Here is a 17506-nt window from a genome sequence, read left to right as displayed (position 1 = left end):
GAAGTAGTGCTGAAGTGAACTGACACCATGAATCTTGCAGAGCTGTCAATAAATCCGTAGGAGTGCGAGGAGGTGGAGGTCTCTTCTGAACAGCACGTTGCGAGGCATCCCAGATATGCTCAATAATGTTCATGTCTGGGGAGTACGATGGCCAGCGGAAGTGTTTAAACTCAGAACAGTGTTCCTGAAGCCACTCTGTAGCAATTCTGGACATGTGGGGTGTCGCTTTGTCCTGCTGGTATTGCCCAAGTCCGCCGCAATGTACAGTGGACATGAATGGATGGAGGTGAACAGACAGGATGCTTAGTACGTGTCACCTGTCAGAGTTGTATCTAGACGTATCAGGGGTCCCATATCACTCCAACTGCACACGCCCCACACCATTACAGAGCCTCCATCAACTTAAATAGTCCCCTGCTGACATGCACATGCTGACATGACACATTCATAGTGTTGTCTCCATCCCCGTATACGTCCATCACCTCAATATAGTTTGAAACGAGACTCGTCCGATCAGGCAACTCGTTTTCAGTCATTCACAGTCCAATGTAGGTGTTGACGAGCCCAGGTGAGGGGTAAAGCTTTGTGTCGTGCAGTCATCAAGGGTACACGAGTAGGCCTTCGGCTCCTAAAGCCCATATCGATAATGTTTCGTTAAATGGTTCGCACGCTGACACTTGTTGATGGCCAAGCATTGAAATCTGCAGAAGTGTTGCACCTCTGTCACGTTGAACGATTCTCTTCAGTCGTCGTTGGTCCCGTTCTTGCCGGCCGCGGTGGTCTAGCGGTTCTGGCGCTGCAGTCCGGAACCGCGGGACTGCTACGGTCGCATGTTCGAATCCTGCCTCGGGCATGGGTGTGTGTGATGTCCTTAGGTTAGTTAGGTTTAAGTAGTTCTAAGTTCTAGGGGACATATGACCTAAGATGTTGAGTCCCATAGTGCTCGGAGCCATTTGAACCATTTTTTTGTCCCGTTCTTGCAGGATATTTTTCCGACTGCAGCGATGTCGGAGACTTGATATTTTACCGGATTCCTGATATTCGCGGTACAATGGTGAAATGGTCGTTTGGGAAAATCCCCACTTGAGCTACCTCGGAAATGCTTTGTCTCATCGCTCGTGTGCCGACTGTAACACCTCGTTCAAACTCACTTAAATCTTGATTACTTGCCATTGTAGCAGCAGTAACCTATAAAACAAATGCCAGACACTTGTTGTGTTATATAGGCGTTGCTGACCGCAGGGCCGTATTCTGCCTGTTTACGCACCCCTTGTATTTGAGTACTCATGCCTACACCAGTTTCTTTGGCGTTTCAAAGTAATATGGGGGCTCATACTGCCAAGTTCTTTGTAAATATGACTCGATGTTGTAATTAGTGAAATAACATCACATTCCCTCTGAACCCCTGAAATTTCATTTCGTTTCCTCCTCCCTCTCTGCAGGCATCACTTTTTTTTGTCGAGCAGTGTAGTTTGTAGTAGTTGTGTCATACTGTATTTCACTGACATTTTAAACTATAATCACTATTTCGTACTTTCTTCATTAGACTCCAATTATAAGAAAGAGACAGTTTTATATACTCCTACTCAAACTTCTTGCAATAGCAGCAATATATTAAAGGTCCTTGCAGCAGTCATGCCTGAGAGACAGAAACTACAAATACATGTTTCTAATCCATCAGGGTACTGGGAACAGTAGATATCGCCATTACGGCATTAGACTGTCTGGCAGATCATATAAATTGACACATTTGTGGTCCGTTGAATTCATTAGCGTAGCTGTCTTCCTTACTTTTGACCACAAGAACTACTTCTTCTGACAACCAGAGTATTTAATGTTTATATGCTTCGTTTGTTTCTCACCCTTAATCGCTTCTTTGAAGTATGGGTTCAACTACAGGTGTAGCAGTAAGAAGCAATACCACGTTACATCCTATTTAACAACAACTTGTCTTTTTTTAATTTCTACCTGCTGCCATTTGCTCCTCTTTTTAGATACTGTAAATTGCTACTCAGTCTCTGTAGTTTGTCTCGTTTCTTCTGATAATAAGACATTAGTCTCTTTTGTCCTGTCTATCTACGGATTTCTGTAGGCCCAAAAATGTTAAGAAGACTTTCTTGTCTTCCCTTGCAACACTGAGCTCCTCAGATGAATTGCTTACCCAATAGTTTTGATTTTCCTGGACGCAGTCTGATTTCTGCCAGGTGAGTCTTTAGTTTAAAACAGAAAATATTCAAGTATTCATGACTTTAGAGAGCAAGATGATCAATAAATATCTCCCGGGAACTGAAGAAAAAAACGAAGTGTATGATCAGGATCTAAAGGGACAGGTAAAGCTATGCAGGGGCTAATTTCATGACTGCCACAGAATTTCTAGTATAATGAATCTCACTGGCAGACGTTTAATAACCTATAACATCCAGACCTGGCACTTCATACTATCTGCTCTTTCTTGGCGTGATGGAACATCCTTCTAACGAATATGAGGAGTAGTCAAAGAGTTTTAATTATAAAGTCGGAAAAATAGAGATGCATAATTAAAAATTTGTTTGTTGATGGGTACAAGTTTGCTGTCTTTGTTCACAACGAAATCACAGTGCCGCAATACTGCACCATGCCGTTATGGGAGCCAAAAAAGTGGCGCAGTCCATTGACACTTATTTCACATTCAAATAAGCGCGATTGTGTCAGGCAATAAATTATTTTCAAAACAAACAATCAATATAATCTCCAGCTCTACTAAAATATCATCTCTCCCACAATGTGCAGTATCCCGTGCAATTCGTTTTCTGCCTTTCAAGAAGAACAATGCTGAAACAACCCATGTTGAGTTGGTAGATGTGTACAACAATGAAGCATCATACGACACAAAGGTAGGATGCCACAAACGGTTCCAGTATATCGTGAAACTAGTCTGAATGACGAAGAAGGAACAGGCACAGCATCGTTCGGCGATGAACGGTGAATCGCAAGAGACGTGGAGGTCGTGGTGCTCTAAGGACGGCGTATCACAATCGAGAAAGTGTAGGAAAAGTGAAAATCTGACTTGGATGACTTTTCCATATCTTGCACGACATTTTGAACATGACAACAGTCGCCGTCCGCCGGTTTCCGCGACTGCTCACACCCATTCAAAAACATCCCGAATCGGGGGCAACGGAAAGTTGCAGCTGTGTCTGGCCAATCCAAGTGACTTCTTTAGTCGTCTAATCACCATGGACGAGTGCTGGGTGTATCACTGTGAGCTGGAAACAGGATGAAAGCAAGCAGTGGAATCGTGGGCTCACCACCTCCCCTGGAAAAGGCCAAAGCCCAGACGTCCTCGGGAAACTTGATGCGGCAAGTTCTTTAGAGATTGCCTTGATATGATGCAGGTAGATTATGCTCGTAAGGGACAATTCATCACAGTACCGAAATTTCGAGACACCCTAAGGAAGGTTAGCACCACGAAGAATCGGGGGAGCTGTCCACGATAGCGCACTGTCACACTCTGTTCGTTTGGTCTATCAGATTTTGCCTCACACGCCCGTAATCTCCTTTCATGGCACTCAGAGTTCTTCCTCGTTGCTTGAACGAAGAAACCATTGCGTGGCCGGCATTCCCAGAACGACGGCGTGGTAATTTTCGAGATGACATGTTTCTTGAACAACCAAATTATTGATTTCTACAACAAGGTCTTCGCCAAATCATTTATCATTGGTAAACATTTGTCGTATTAGAGAGTGAATACGTGGAGCACGGATAACAACAGCACCAAGTTTCATGCTCATAAGCTGAGTTTTTCGAGGAGATAACTGAAACTTTATGGCTAACCTGGTATCTTAAGGGTGCCAAAAATCTCTAGCCTGTTGCCGTGAACTGACTGGACCAAAAGGCGGCCATAACATAATTATAAGGAGGGACTGTTTAAACTGGTGTCAAGGAACGACTTACCATTAACATTACGTGCCATCTAGATTTCAATCGTATAAAAGAGGTACTGGCACTGCACCAATATGGTAAAGCAGGTGAAGGATTCTCAGAATGTTGCGAGGAGGAAAATATGTGATTTTTCACGGTCTCCAGCGAGGTTTCCATTTCTCGTGTTCAGAAAGAGAGCAGTAGCCTGTTTTTACCGATTTCCAAGTGGAAATTACCGAAACGTGGGCTCAAGGGCCTGTTTATTGAAGTAAGCAGATTGCTGCCCTAGTCATTATTTCTTTAGCGAATGAATTTGCAATGGCCAGCAATGAGTCGCTGGGGATCCTGTGGAGAGGGAGTTGGTGGGGAGGGCAGGTGAGTTAATGGGCAGAGGCTAAGTGTGGGTGATTAGCGAGCGGCGCGGCGACACCGCCGGCGTATAAAGCGGCGCGCGCCCGCCAGCCCGGCACATTAGCTCGCGCCCACCATGTCCGCCGCACACGCGCAGCCCATGACCAACGGCGACGCCGGCCTCGGGCTGGACGACTGCCCGTCTGCCACCTACTGCCTGAAGCACCCGCGCTACACGTGAGTACCGCGCCACCACGCTGTCACTTTGGTCTGAGGTGTATTACATGTTCGGGTACAAAAATTTTTACCATTGCAGCGCACTCGCGCTGCAGCAGAGGATTTCTCATTGAGAAATCGCATTTGAATGTTGCTGATTTGTGGGAAGATTATTATGCCTGGTGTAAGAAGGAAAACAGTCTACTGGCACGTGTCTAAATCCGACGACAGGATCGCAGCCCGTTGGGACCGCGGTTTGTCGTTCCTCGATTTTGCTGCTCCCATTGAACAGGATCCCACTACTGCCACACGAATACGGAACGATGAGTTCTGGAGTGTTGTAAACGCCATGCAGGATCTCAACGGCCTCACGCGACTAGCTCCTGAGAGGACAGACATAGTGTTTACTCCACCATACAGGATCATACAATCACATCATATACCATAAACCAGGAAAGGGGTATCTTTGCACCAAGACAACTATCCGTACGGACAGTGACACATCTCGAGCACCACGGACTGTCGGCACAGAGATCTTTGTTGCAGCTCTTATTAATGCGGCAGCAAAGAGAAGGGCGCCGACAATGGTACGTCCAGAAACAATGCTTCACAGTCGATGAAGATATCAGTATAAGGAAGCTCCGACGGCCGGCCGGTTTGGCCGAGCGGTTCTAGGCGCTTCAGTCTGGAACCGCGTGACCGCTACGGTCGCAGGTTCGAATCCTGCCTCGGGCATGGATGTGTGTGATGTCCTTAAGTTAGTTAAGTTTACGTAGTTCTAAGTTCTAGGGGACAGATGACCTCAGATACGTTCCACAGTGCTCAGAGTCATTTGAACCATTTTTAGGCTCCGACGAGAAGGAACTCTGCCAGACTGCATTCTCATAAACACATGGGTCAAGCACCTGGCATGATGGTATGGGTTGCAACAGGGTACACAACACGATCACCTCTGGTTCGCGTTGCCGGTAATTTAGACAGCAGCCGTTACATTTCTGACTTGTCTAGGCTGCTGGATATTCGAAATATAATTGACGTTAACGTTGGATAAATTAATGCAACGCTACATCTCGCCCGTGGAGTTCTGACCCATCAGGATACACAGGGTGTTCGACTGTTGCCCTGACCAGCAAGTACTTCAGACCTCTGATTCATAGGAAACGTCTCGTCATGGGTTGCTGAGATGCTGGCGCAACACAATTCGCCAGCCACTATATAGCTGCTGAACTCTGTCACAGAACTGAAGCAGAATGGAATGATGTACCCATGCCTTTCTCACAAGCTCAGTTCGACTCGATGCCTGTTCTGGTGAGGTCATTGTTGATGTTAGAGGTGGCAGGTCTGATTTCTAAATTTCGCACCCTGAATACCATCAAATCACCTACAGATTTAATCGTATATTCTTCCTGCTATGCCGTGTAGGCGTAATAAATAAAATTTCGTTATTTCATACGCATTATAGCAACGGAAATGGAAATGAGCGTTTGGCATCATTGGCCAGGAGGCCCCTTACGGGGCTGGTCCGGCCGCCTTGGTGCAGTTCTTATTACATTCGATGCCACATTGGGCGACCTGCGCGCCGGATGGGGATGAAATGATGAAGACAACACAACACCCAGTCCCTGAGTGGAAAAAATCCCCGACCCAGCCGGGAATCGAACTCGGACCCCTTAGGACGTTAGTCCGTCACGCTGAATTATAGCAATGACTATGGCAAATCACTTTTCTCATTGGTAAGATTTTTCATACTTTTCTGTCGTTATAGCAGATACTGAGGTTATTTGCTCATGATAGGTTCTCAGCTTCTTTTATTGATCAGTGTAAATCAATAAATTCTGCAATCATTTTTCTTATCTTATCCATCCAAGTTTTGAGAAGTCTATTTTGGTCTGATGGTGGACAACGATTGCTATGTATGACTGTATATATTGATGCATGAGTGTGCCTATCTGTTTGTGTGTTTGTCGTCTATAGAGGCATCACAAGCCGACTGCAAAGCAATCGTTATCCTGAACATGAGACATGATTTTCTCCAAACGCACCGTTGATGAATATGTTATTGTTGGAGTCATCTGTCTGAAGACTGGTCTGATGCGGCTCTTCTTGCTAGAGTATCCTCTGCAAGTCTTTTCATCTCTGCATAATTACTGCGACCTAAATCCACCTAAGCATTCTTACTGCAATCAAGCATTGGTCCTGCTCTACAATTCTGCCCTATCCCTTTCCCCACAAACATGCACACACTTGTTTCCTTTACCAAACTGACCATTCTTTGATGGCTCAAGATGTGTCCTATCAACTGGCCTCTTCTTTTAGTCAAGTTGTGCCATTAATTTATTTTCTCCTCAATTCTGTTTAGTACCTCTTTATTAGTTGCATTTCGTACTTACTTTTCAGTATTCCTCCATAGCACGCCATTTCAAAAACTTCTATTCTCTTCTTGTCTGAAGTGTTGATCGTATACGTTTCCCTTCTGTACACTTCATAGAAATACTTTTAGAAAACACTTTCTTACCGTTGCACTTTACGTTCAGTACTGATTCATGAAACGGAAAAAGTAGTAAGTAATTGACATTTCTTTATTCCCAGTGATGAATTATTTTCTACGGTCTCAGTCTTTCGCCATCGTTCACCTCACAACGTGAGTAACGAAATGGAAACTACATTTGTCGACTACAGAACTCACAAGTCAATCAACAGTTCATGCATATAGCAAACTGAAACAAGGCTTCAGTTCATGGGAGGATGACGCCCAGTCAGGACTGAATAAATCTTCCTTGGATTTCTAGTTAGTTCCGGAGAAACGGAGTACCTCATGGGAACTGAGGCTGAAGACTGAGGTGCAGTCCTCTCCTCACCCCCGCCGTATATCACCAACGTTGACGTACTTAAAGTCCAAACAATCCCTGCTCGGGGACCTTTGCTGCCAGAGCAGACGACAGCTGCACAGAGCAGCTCAAGACTCCATTTTTCACAAATAAACCCCAAAAATTTCGGGTGAAGTCTCCTTCTCTATCGGCATACGAGCTGTCAGGACAAGACTATATGACAGGAGAAGGCATCTCTTCTAACGTTACTTTTCCACTAGGTCTTCGATGAACTCACAAGCAATGATTCACATAAATTGATTTTCGTTCACTTGCAATTCTGCGCATAATCCTCGTCACAGAATAATACACCTATGGAAAGATTGTCTTGTCGACAATTTCAGTATCTTTTGCAGTCTTCTCCAGCTACAAAGTGTGAGTTTCAGAGAGAGTATTAGGCAACTGTTTACTAGAACGGGTGTTGGGTTGGTTTGTTTGGGGGAGGAGACCAGACAGCGAGGACATCTGTCTCATCGGATTAGGGAAGGACGGGGAAGGAAGTCGGCCGTGCCCTTTCAAAGCAACCAACTCCGCATTTGTCTGGAGCGATTTAGGGAAATCACGGAAAACCGAAATCAGGATGGCCGGACGCGGGATTGAACCACCGTCCTCCCAAGCTACGAAGTAGTCACGCATGGAGGCACAGATATATCGGATGTCACATTAAGAGATGATATTTCCTGGAGCTCCACATAATTTGTAATTTGTAAGTTATTTGCGTGAAACATGTAATTACATGCATAGCAATTAGTAGTAAAATACAACAGTATGCAATCTAATTTCACTTTATAATACGAACTTAAGGATGTTGTCCAAATTATTTGACATAATAATACCTTATATTTTAGTGTCGACAGTAGGCTATAGAAGCACTGCTCAATGAGCCACGATTTTAGATGTTTTTTGAAAGTCTGTCCAGTTATTTACCTTCAGTTCATTTGGCAGTGCATTGAAGTATTTTGCTCCATTAATATATGGACTGTTTGCTATTTTTCAGCCTTCCTTGTATCATATGGTAATTTTGTACTTGTCTAGTATTGTGATCATGAATTTATGCATTACGGCATGTATATTTCTTATCTTCTACAGTTAATACTATTGTTTCAAACATAAACGTAGAATAGATAGTCAGAATTTTAAATTCTATAAACAATCCCTTACATGATGTTCTAGCATCTTTTTTGCCTAATATTCTAAAGGCTCTTTTCTGGAGTTTAAGTACTCGGTCTACATGAGTTTTGGAAGCCCTGCCCCACAATCAAACTATATGCTAGAATGGATGTATTAAACCAAAATAAATCATCCTCATTGTTTCGGTATGGACGTATGGAGCTATTCTTCTTAAAATATATAGGCTAGATGACAGCGTTGCACATACATCGTCAATTTGTTGTGTCCATAGTAGTTTGCTATCTACGCATATACCTAGGAATTTACACTCACATCACATTTTCCCTAAAATATTACTATCTTGAGAATCGACACAAGTTTGCAAATCACCAACATTGAAGGGGATTATATTTGTTTTTTGTAAGTTGACTTTTAGATTGTCATTTTCAAACTTTTCGTTTGCAATATCTACAAAAAAATTTTACCTCTATGCCGAGATTAAGAATATCATTTCCCCAACAAAGGCCTGAAGTGTCATCTGCGTACATTGTAATGAAGGTATCATTTTTACAGTCTTTGGGAAGTCATTAACGTAACATATAAAAAGGATGGGATCAATTAGCGATCCCTGAGGCACACCGAATTTGATATTCCTGATCCTTGATGTATAACTTTTTAATGTTTCCCCATTAATGTGTGAGATTGAGGTACACTGTCTTCTGTTTTTTACATATGATGTGATGAGGTGCAATAGTTTTCCACTTGTTGTCATAATCGCTCGTTCGGTGTTGCCAGGAACGAAGAGATCACCAGGCGCTGCCCCATCGTCTCACAAACGAGCGTTAGTGAGGAACTGGTATCGTAATAGTGTGGGCTAGAGCAGCTTCATATCTTGGAGAGAGCGATGTGTAAGGCGAGAAGTGTCTTCATCGGCATTGCGCTATGGGAAGTTAGTTACACAATACTGCCTCTCTGTGATGTGGTTGAAGAGTCTACGAGTAGAGCTACTGGAAATTATAGTCATTCCTCAGAAAGAGCCCAAGTCTGCAATTCTGACTGCAATTCGTCTCACCTAAGAAGCCCAGACATGTAGTGTGGCAAGAGATTCGGTATACCAGTGTATTACTGGCCAGACTATCAAGATGTGAATAGGCTTCATCCGTTAGTGGTCGTCACCGACAACATGTTCCCGAAATAAATATAATGAGGTAGAAATTTAATCATTAACGGCTTTATTTGGCTTATAAGTTTAAATTTATTCTTGAATTAAATAAAACACTAGGCATATTACCCTTATCTCTAAATCTATCATATCAACGTTTATTTTATCATACATCCCATGAATAAGTCGATCTGAAGGAAAGGTGAATGAATTACTCAAACGCCTCATACTAAAATCCCGTCGCATACTCGTAACCAAAAAATAAATACATCAGAATCGTCGAAACGCAGTCCAAGAAGTGAAATCTGGTCAAACCATAGCATCGCCCATCAGAACTGAAAAGCTGTGATACCGCACAACGAACAGACAGCTGCCAGTGTTCGCCCCTCAGCACTATCCTCTAATATGACAAGCACTGAGCAAGTGCTCAGGACGCCTAGTCGGTTGTAGGCTGAGTGTAGCAAATTGTTCTGCGAGGATCGATTGAGATACGCAGATACAGTCAGAAAATTCTGCCTTTACTTCAGAGATTCGGAAAGATGGAGCCAGGGTGTCAGTCTTGTAGGAAACAGGGATGGATGGCAAAAGCTAAGAGGTATTCGAAGGGAATAGTGAAATTTCAGTGGCGAATGCGGAATAATACAGGCAGAAGCAGTCTGGCTAAGGCCTTCAGCTCTGTGTTACACCTGAAACACAATAGAGGCCGTTGCCTTTTAGCAGAAGCAAATTACATGAAAGGTAGTGGCAGGCGGCCGAAAGCCTTCTGCTCTGTAGGAGATGTTAATTACAACAGAGGGACATTCAGACGAGTCTCTCTGCAGGCAAAGGAGGAAAGCTGTCACATGTCCTCTCTCCCACGCCTCCTAATTGGTTACTGAAAAAAGCTGGGTTATGCCGTGCCTTACTAAGGGCCCAGTACTATTCTTGAGTTTTGATCCATCAGTTCCGCAAACGCATAGCTGCACGTGTAGCTGGCTAGAATATCTGGGCAAGTAAAGTACAGCCGTAACGAGAAAAGAAGAGATAAAAAAACTGTTAATTTATAGTGGACCACGTTGAGACCGACTACTGTGTTTTTCCAGAAGTATGCGATCTGTGCTGTAATAATGTCAGAGGTGCCTACTCCGTTAATTCGCAGAATGGCCGTCTCTAACCGAGAATGTCTTGTGCACGACGGTGGGTTGCGTGGTACCGTCAGTACGGCGGTCATGGAATCAGAAGAGCTCAGTTAGGAAGTACATCCTTAATTCAGTAAGATGCTCGGCTGTTGTTGAAGGTGATGACTCAATAGCGTTCATTGAACCCTAGGCAGTAGTGGCTACATAGCGTAGGATGATGTGTTTGGCCGCGGCCAGGAGTGATTGCCGGGCTGGTGGCGGCCTTGCAGACGTGAGCCTGACATCAGGTGTCGGCAGGCAGCAGGCGAGAGTGCTGGACAGCCGGCTGCCACGGAAGTCAGTCAGGCGCGTGTGCGCTGGTGCGCAAGCCCCAAACCTTAACGTCCCTTGAAGACGTCCAGAGACCGGATGACGTCATCCAGTAGGTGGTCCGACTCGAGCCCCGGAAACATATCTAGCAGGCGCTCGTAGACCAACAGATAGTGGAAATTTTAGGTTAGAGGGACCCCCCCTTGGGCGAAACGATAAAATACCTGACGGCTTACCAGAGAGAACATTATCATCGTTGATAAAGAACGTCCGTCCTCAGAGACCAAAAACAGGAAAAGTTAACGTAATATTGGTAAACTGCAGGAGTATCCAGGGCAAGGTTCCTGAATTAGTATCTCTTATTGAAGGAAATAGTGCGCATATAGTATTAGGAACGGAAAGTTGGTTAAAACCGGAAGTGAACAGTAACGAAATCCTAGACACAGAATGGAATATATACCGCAAGGATAGGATAAACGCCAATGGTGGAGGAGTATTTATAGCAGTAAAGAATTCAATAATATCCAGTGAAGTTATTAGCGAATGCGAATGTGAAATAATCTGGGTTAAGTTAAGTATCAAAGGTGGGTCAGATATGATAGTCGGATGCTTCTATAGGCCACCTGCATCAGCAACCGTAGTAGTTGAGCGCCTCAGAGAGAACCTGCAGAACGTCGTGAAGAAGTTTCGTGATCATACTATTGTAATAGGGGGAGACTTCAATCTACCAGGTATAGAATGGGATAGTCACACAATCAGAACTGGAGCCAGGGACAGAGACTCTTGTGACATTATCCTGACTGCCTTGTCCGAGAATTACTTCGAGCAGATAGTTAGAGAACCAACTCGTGAAGCTAACGTTTTAGACCTCATAGCAACAAATAGACCGGAACTTTTCGACTCCGTGAATGTAGAAGAGGGTATCAGTGATCATAAGTCAGTGGTTGCATCAATGACAAGTGTAATAAGAAATGCCAAGAAAGGAAGGAAAATCTATTTGCTTAACAAGAGTGATAGGGCACAAATCGCAGAATATCTGAGTGACCACCATCAAACGTTCATTTCTGAGGAAGAGGATGTGGAACAAAAATGGAAAAAATTCAGAAACATCGTCCAGTACGCCTTAGATAAGTTCGTACCGACTAAGGTCCAAAGCGAGGGGAAAGATCCACCGTGGTATAACAATCATGTACGAAAGGTACTACGGAAACAAAGAAAGCTTCACCATAGGTTTAAGAGTAGTCGAATCATAGCTGATAAGGAAAAGCTGAACGAAGCGAAAAAGAGCGTAAAGAGAGCAATGAGAGAAGCATTCAACGAATTCGAACATAAAACATTGGCAAACAATCTAAACAAGAACCCTAAAAAGTTTTGGTCATATGTAAAATCGGTAAGCGGATCTAAATCCCCTATTCAGTCACTCGTTGACCACGATGGCACCGAAACAGAGGACGACCGAAGAAAGGCAGAAATACTGAATTCAGTGTTCCGAAACTGTTTCACTGCGGAAAATCGTAACACGGTCCCTGACTTCAGCCGTCGCACGGACGCCAAAATGGAAAATATTGAAATAAACGATATCGGAATTGAAAAACAACTGCTATCACTTAGTAGCGGAAAAGCATCCGGACCAGACGAGATACCCTTAAGATTCTACAGTGATTATGCTAAAGAACTTGCCCCCTTTCTATCAGCAATTTATCGTAGATCTCTGGAAGAACGCAAAGTACCTAGCGACTGGAAGAAAGCACAGGTCGTTCCCATTTTCAAGAAGGGTCATAAATCAGATGCGAATAATTATAGGCCTATTTCACTTACGTCAATCTGTTGTAGAATAATGGAACATGTTTTGTGTTCTCGTATTATGACGTTCTTAGATAATACAAATCTCCTTCATCATAACCAACATGGATTCCGCAAACAGAGATCATGTGAAACCCAGCTCGCCCTATTTGCCCAAGAAATTCACAGTGCCGTAGACACTGGCGAGCAGATTGATGCCGTATTCCTGGACTTCAGGAAGGCATTTGATACGGTTCCGCACTTACGTTTAGTGAAAAAAATACGTGCTTACGGAATATCGGACCAGGTTTGTGATTGGATTCAGGATTTCCTAGAAGAAAGAACACAACATGTCATTCTTAACGGTTCAAAATCTGCAGATGTAGAGGTAATTTCGGGAGTACCGCAAGGAAGCGTGATAGGACCTTTATTGTTTACAATATACATAAATGACTTAGTTGACAACATCGGTAGCTCCGTGAGGCTATTTGCAGATGACACGGTTGTCTACAAGAAAGTAGCAACATCAGAAGACTCGTACGTACTCCAGGAAGACCTGCAGAGGATTAATGAATGGTGCGACAGCTGGCAGCTTTCCCTAAACGTAGATAAATGTAATATAATGCGCATACATAGGGGCAGAAATCCATTCCAGTACGATTATGCCATAGGTGGTAAATCATTGGAAGCGGTAACGACCGTAAAATACTTAGGAGTTACTATTCGGAGCGATCTGAAGTGGAATGATCACATAAAACAAATAGTGGGAAAAGCAGGCGCCAGGTTGAGATTCATAGGAAGAATTCTAAGAAAATGTGACTCATCGACGAAAGAAGTAGCTTACAAAACGCTTGTTCGTCCGATTCTTGAGTATTGCTCATCAGTATGGGACCCTTACCAGGTTGGATTAATAGAAGAGATAGACATGATCCAGCGAAAAGCAGCGCGATTCGTCATGGGGACATTTAGTCAGCGCGAGAGCGTTACGGAGATGCTGAACAAGCTCCAGTGGCGGACACTTCAAGAAAGGCGTTACGCAATACGGAGAGGTTTATTATCGAAATTACGAGAGAGCACATTCCGGGAAGAGATGGGCAACATATTACTACCGCCCACATATATCTCGCGTAATGATCACAACGAAAAGATCCGAGAAATTAGAGCAAATACGGAGACTTACAAGCAGTCGTTCTTCCCACGCACAATTCGTGAATGGAACAGGGAAGGGGGGATCAGATAGTGGTACAATAAGTACCCTCCGCCACACACCGTAAGGTGGCTCGCGGAGTATAGATGTAGATGTAGATGTAGATGTACGAAAACGAAGGTGGTTGGCCCATATGGAACCGCCGACTGGCGCGGAGTAAGTCTCGGCTTCGGTAGTAGGCGATGACAAGATATTGACAGGGTCTCAGCGGCGAGTATTCATAGTCGCTCTGCCCAAACCTGTTGTACAGGCCCCGCACTCGGTCACATACGGGAGCAAGGCAGACAGCACGATGAAATTTCGCTCTCCTCTGCAGCAGACAGCTGTTTCACACGGTGCTGTTTCTGTAATATTCCAGCCCTGGCTCGCCACGGGTTGTGAAGTCTGCACGGAGGGTGCTGCCGCAACAATGCCAAAGAAAGAATAACCTTCAGACTGTTACTGATCTTAGAGACATTGCCTATAAGATATCGCTGCTTAACCCTCGCAATACCAAGAGGTGGAGGCGAAGGGGAGGAGGGGGCTTTTGTGCCCATCCTTTGAATCTACTCATTCACTCTATATTTTAAATATTTGAAAACAATATTTATTGTATTTAGTGAATTATTCTGCTACATTCCAAAAATATATTGTAAATTTTTCAGTCACACTGAACCTAAGAATTTAAGTCTTAATAGAATATGTCACTTTTCCGAATGGGTGTCATATTTAATATTTCCAGATTCTAGCCCTTACTTACATATCACTATCTCTTTAAAAAGTATGCAATGAGTAAAAGTCAACAAAATTCAAAGAAATTTACATTTTTAATTTTTTTTAGAATGGACATAAGTTACCACCACCCCCGACCGAGCGAGGTGGCGCAGTGGCTAGCACACTGGACTCGCATTCGGGAGGACGACGGTGCAATCCCGCGTCCGGCCATCCTGATTTAGGTTTTCCGTGATTTCCCTAAATCGCTCCAGGCAAATGCCGGGATGGTTCCTTTGAAAGGGCACGGCCGACTTCCTTCCCCGTCCTTCCCCAATCCGAAGAGACCGATGACCTCGCTGTCTGGTCTCCTCCCCCAAACAACCCCCCAACAACCCCCCCCCCCTTTTCCTTGTCAGTTGCTCTTAGAGAGTGCTAAAAGATATTTTCAGGTTCAGGACACTACTAACACATCGGTTAGTGATTAAAAAGTATGTTGTTAATATAAATCAACAACAATTAGCGATTTTTTATTTTACCGGTTTTTTAGGGTAGGAATAAAGTACCCCCTCCTTGGTAATGCGCGTTATTGAAAATGAGTTGGTTAATTACAACCGAAATCAACATTAAAACGCTCGCCCTTGATTGACTGATTAAGTATGGGTGCCAAGTCTAGGTAGGTGCGCCTCCGGAGTCACCAAGTCTTCACAATAAGTAGGTGTCAGTCAATGCACCGTGGCGGGTTAGCCCAGTGCCGGAATTCCGCCGTCCCATCGGGAGACTGTTTAGTTCAGCTTCTGTTGTGCAAGGTAGTTTCGCCAGCAGAAGGCACGATTTCCAAATCCACATGGCTCTGCTGCACTCTAGGAAAGCGTGGGTTACTCTACGCTACATTCCCACAAACCATGCTGCTTAATCGACCCGGCTATTTGTTTGACTAACAAAGAATACATTCGATTATTCTTCAATGAGTTACATATTCATTTACAATTCCACCTTAGAAAAGTCGTTCATGTAGTCGCAGTCTCTTCTTGTTAACTCCAGACGTTAACAGTATTCGTTTATCCGAATGGTGTACGTTCTTCAGTCCATTCATGCTCAGACCTCGATATTGCTAAACCTACAATATGTTTTTAACCCTGCAGCAAATGCACCAGTATTTGCACAGTTGTCAGCGGGTCACACACTGACAAACAGACTGTTCTGTGTCTTCACACACACAGTTTGGAGGAAATTTTCAACTCCTGAGGTAGTTGTGAGCTCTGTAGCTACGTATTTCTTGCAGATATAGTTGTATTTGAATAAAACGAAACAAACATAGTACCTGCAAGTTGTCAGTGACGTAAGTCTATGGGGACAGTTGAAAATTTGCGCCGAACCGTTACTCGATAACGGATTTACAGCTTCTGATGAGCGGTTGCTTCAGCCATCCGGGCACGGTCCCTGACCTACTTAAATTTTCAGTTTATCCACACACTACTGACGTAGTACCCCTGTACATCGTCCTCAATACTCGAGTATATCACTTATTCCCATATGAGGTCGAGCGTATGTATGCATCTGCACAGAAAGTATCAGTGACCGTCTCGCCTTATCTACACACGTATGGTGTGTTCTTTCGGATATGTCCGAAAGAACAGGCGTCATACATGAATCGTTCTATTTCGTTGTGCATTAAACTACTCTTCGCGGTGCACTCCATGCTACTGAGGCTGCGATCAGTGCTTGACGCGCTCCTACATATCCGAGTATCATACTATCCAAGCGACGACTCTGTGGTATGACACATTATGCTCACCACCCGCATCCGAGGCCGAGTTCGCTAACGCAGCCTTTGTGTTGGTTCTTGACTCGGAGGTAATCCAGTTGCCATCTTGGTAGTGGAACATTTTTACTGCCAGTGATTGGCCAGGAAGGGAAGAAGACGGGGTGGTACAAAGATCCTGGTTACCAGTCTTTGGACTATTGCCCTGGATGAAATTTCCAACCTCTCCACAGGGTGTCGTGAAGTGAGGGCATGTGACACTCTAAATAGTGATCCGACCGTCGCAATGGGATGTTAAGCTCACTGACTCCCTGTTCCAGAGGAGTAGATTATGTGCTGGCGCAAGGTTTCACCCTCTCCCTTCCATTCATCCATAATAACACGGACCTAACACTAACACCCTCTACTATAAGCACTCATAACTCTCAGCCACACGGTTAAGATACAAACTTGGCGTTTCGAAACAGCACGGATGAAGGCAACGGCAAAAGAACTCCATTAGGACCTTGTCTAGAACGGCGATGCAAGATCCCTGTATTTGCTTCCCTATGCTCATTTTCCGAATATGAGGCTACTTTGACGGACTCTGCTCACAAGTAAATGAAGTGAGGGTCACAACTACCAGCCAGTGTCCCATGTACTTCACTTAGCAAACAAAGGCCATAAACTCAACCTGCTGGAAGCCCTGGAAATTAACAAACATCTTGCTCACAGTCCAGATCTCATCCTAAATGACCAGACACAACTCAACACTTCCCCTCTCCTAAACTTCATATAATCATCTTTGTTGTTCATTACTTCCCACACTCTCTCTTCCTACATATTCCCATTTTCCTGTAGTCATTAAGTTGTTTTATTTGTTTGCAGTTGGCTTTGTATTCCACATATGCTGGAGTTTCAATAGTTAAGGGTTTGCTTGTAACTTGTACTTGTATTACTGTCCATGTTTAACTCCCCTTGTAGTTCTCTCATCAAATACTGTTCATATTTTACTTTGCTCATTTATTTAATGTAAACTGGTATACAGCC

At 44.0% G+C, this 17506-nt stretch overlaps 1 protein-coding gene across 1 annotated transcript in view; it reads left to right on the top strand.

Moving 5' to 3' along the window:
- The window catches only part of LOC126252534 (glutamine synthetase 2 cytoplasmic), a 408344-nt gene that overhangs the window by 103325 nt on the left and 287513 nt on the right, over positions 1 to 17506 (top strand). The gene's annotated exons all lie outside the window — the stretch shown is intronic.

This window comes from Schistocerca nitens, chromosome 1 (genome assembly GCF_023898315.1).
Source record: "Schistocerca nitens isolate TAMUIC-IGC-003100 chromosome 1, iqSchNite1.1, whole genome shotgun sequence".
NCBI lineage: Eukaryota > Metazoa > Arthropoda > Insecta > Orthoptera > Acrididae > Schistocerca > Schistocerca nitens.
Note: the sequence above shows the minus strand (reverse complement) of the source record. Positions and strands in the feature narration are given on the sequence as shown.